The following is a 3,331-nucleotide window of genomic DNA, read 5'->3' on the forward strand; positions in this document are numbered from 1 at the left end:
AGGCAGAAGCTTAATGACAAAGCCACTGAAGCGCCCACGTTGAGCATTTTTTCATGAGTCTGTTAGCCATTTGTATGTCTTCTTTGGACAAGTGTCTGTTCATGTCTTCTGCCCATTTCATGACTGGATTATTTGTTTTTTGGGTGTTGAGTTTGATAAGTTCTTTTTTTTTTTAAATTTTTTTTTTAAGATTTCATTTATTTATTTGAGAGAGAGAGAATGAGAGTGAGAGAGCACGAGAGGGGGGAGGGTCAGAGGGAGAAGCAGACTCCCCGCCGAGCAGGGAGCCTGATGCGGGACTCGATCCCGGGACTCCAGGATCATGACCTGAGCCGAAGGCAGACGCTTAATGACTGAGCCACCCAGGTGCCCCATAGTTTGATAAGTTCTTTATACATCTTGGATACCAGCCCTTTATCTGATATGTCATTTGCAAATATCTTCTCCCATTCCGTGGGTTGCCTTTTAGTTTTGTTGACTGTTTCCTTTGCTGTGCAGAAGCTTTTTATCTTGACGAAGTCAAAAACAGACATATAGATCAATGGAACAGAATAGAGACCCCAAAAATGAACCCTCAACTCTATGGTCAATTAATCTTCAACAAATCAGGAAAAAATATCCAGTGGAAAAAAAACAGTCTCTTCAATAAACGGTGCTGGGAAAACTGGACAGCCACATGCAGAAGAATGAAACTAGACCATTCTATCACACCATACACAAAGATAAACTCAAAATGTATGAAAGACTTCAATGTGAGACAAGAATCCATCAAAATCCTAGAGAAGAACATAGGCAGTAGCCTCTTCAACATTGGTCACAGCAACTTCTTTCAAGGCACGTCTCTAAAGGCAAGGGAAACAAAAGCAAAAATGAACTTTTAGGCAACAGTTTTGAATGGATGGGGAAGGAAGGAAGGGAGGAAGGACGAACTAACTTGTGATATTTGGAAGGAACAAAGCTGCATTTCTTTAAAATATATATTCTTTGATTAAAAATGGGATGGGTTCCCCTATTGTCTTTGATATTACACACACAGACCGTTTTCATCTTCCTAGTATATCCTCTGGTAAAAGGAAGGACAAAAATAGTGCATTTGTGGAGGATAAAGGGCCAAACCCTTGAGCTTACTCTACAACTAAACATCTTCTAGAACTAGGATGCTAGAACTTGGTTTAGCACTGATTTAGGAGGCAGTTAATTCTTACATACTTCTCTCTAGGGTTAGTTACCATAACAATTTTCCTTAATGTTCTCATTCTATATTTGCATATGTCAGTTTTTGTAGGCTCATCTAAAGAGTGTCAACCATCGTAATTTCTCCAATGTATAAACTGAACTTTTCTAACCTAAAAGCAGATATTATGATGTAGATGGTCAAATGTCTCACTGTTGAGGAGTGCCACAACTGTGTTAAGTGGGAAAAAAAATATCAAAGAGAGGGGCGGAGCAAGATGGTGGAGAAGTAGGAGACCTGGATTTCCTCTGGTCTCAGGAATTCAGCTGGATAGGGATCAAACCATTCTGAACACCTAAAAACTCAACAGGAGATCTAAGAAAAGAATAACAACAACTCTCTGAACAGAAAAGCGACCACTTTCTGGGAGGTAGGATGTGCGGAGAAGTGAATCCAAGGCGATGTTCGGGAGGATAGACGGCGGGGGAGGGGGCTTCCGTCTGCTGCTTCTGGCAAGTGATAGAGCCACGGAGCATAAAATCGGAACTTTTAGAAGTCGGCTCCACTGAGGGACATTGCTCCAGTGGCTAAGCGGGGGGTGGAACCCTCGTGGTCCTGAGACCACCCTTGGAGTCAAGAAAGGCCGGGGGTGCCTGGGACACCTGGGTGGCTCAGTCAGTTAAGTGTCTGCCTTTGGCTCAGGTCGTGATCCTGGGGTCCTGGGATCGAGTCCCACATCGGGCTCCCTGCTCAGCGGGGAGCCTGCTTCTCCCTCTGCCTGTGCTCCACCTGCTTGTGCTCTCTCTCTCTCTCAGACAAATAAATAAATAAAATCTTAAAAAAAAAAAAAAAAAGACCGGGGGTGCCTGAGTGCAGCAGAGCTCCCAGGTATCGGAGCGGGGAAGCTGGCTGCAGAGACGGAGCTGAGGAGCGGGCTCTCAGCTCGGGGTTGCCATAAACCATGATCTGCAGCACAGTAGGGCCACTGCTCCTCCAGCAGGGACCCAACAAGCGGCAGATCTGGGGAGACTCCCCTTCCTCCCCCGGGAGGAGTGGTGCGAGAGTGCACTACAGGGATCTGCTGGGTTTGGAGACTCCACACGGGGTCGTGCGCCAGAGATAGAAATGCTCGGTCACAGACTGGGTGAGCATGGAGTGCGGCCAGAGACCGGGGAGACAGGAGTGATTGACTGCTTTTCTCTGGGGGCACGCTGAGGAGTGGGGCCCCAAATTCTTGGCTCCCCTGGGGTGGAGATTGGGAGGCCGCCATTTTCAGTCTCGTCCTCCAAAGCTGAAGGGAAAGCTTGCAGGGAACAAAAGCTCCTGAGAGCAAACCCGAGCAGATTACTTAGCCTGGACCCTGCAAGGGTGGGGCAATTCCATCTCCAGCAAAGATATTTGGGAACCCCCAGAAGATCAGCAAGAACAGCGAGCCAAGACCAAATTTACCTATCAATGAGAATGGCAGAACTCCAGCGCTAGGGGAATACTGCACATAGAATTCATGGCTTTTTTACCATGATTCTTTAGTCTTTCAAAGTTAATTTTTTTAACTTTTTTTTTCTTTTTTTTGAATTTTTCTTTTTCCCTTTTCCAACCAACATCTTATCACTCTCTTTTTTAAAAAACATTTTTATTTTTCATTTTTACAGTCATATTTTATCCCTTCAGAGTAGTTACCCTTATTTTTGGCATATATATATAAGTTGTTCTCTCTTTAAAATTTTGAGATACTGTTTCTTCTAACAGATCAACATATACCCTAAATCTCTAAGCTATGGTTTTGTTCTAGTCTCCTGCCTGATCACATTCTCTCCCTTTTTTTTTCTTCTTTCCTTTTCTTTTTTTTAAAAATCCTCTTCTTTCTTTTTTCAAACAACTTCTTATCAATTCTTTTTATAAAATCTTTTCTAATTTTCATCTTTACAGTCATATTCCATACCTTCATCGTATTAACCCTTATATTTGTACATATATAAGATTTTCTATCTTTAAAATTTTGGGAGGCAATTTCTTCTAGCAGACCAAAATACACTCAAACTCTAGTGTGTGGCACTGATCTATGCACCAGCCTGATCATATGTGATCATATTCTGTTTTTTTTGTTTTGTTCTGTTTTTGTTTGTTTTTATCTTTTTCTTTTTCTTTTTTTTCTTT

The sequence above is a fragment of the Halichoerus grypus genome, chromosome X (assembly GCF_964656455.1).
Source record: "Halichoerus grypus chromosome X, mHalGry1.hap1.1, whole genome shotgun sequence".
NCBI classification, from domain to species: Eukaryota; Metazoa; Chordata; class Mammalia; order Carnivora; family Phocidae; genus Halichoerus; species Halichoerus grypus.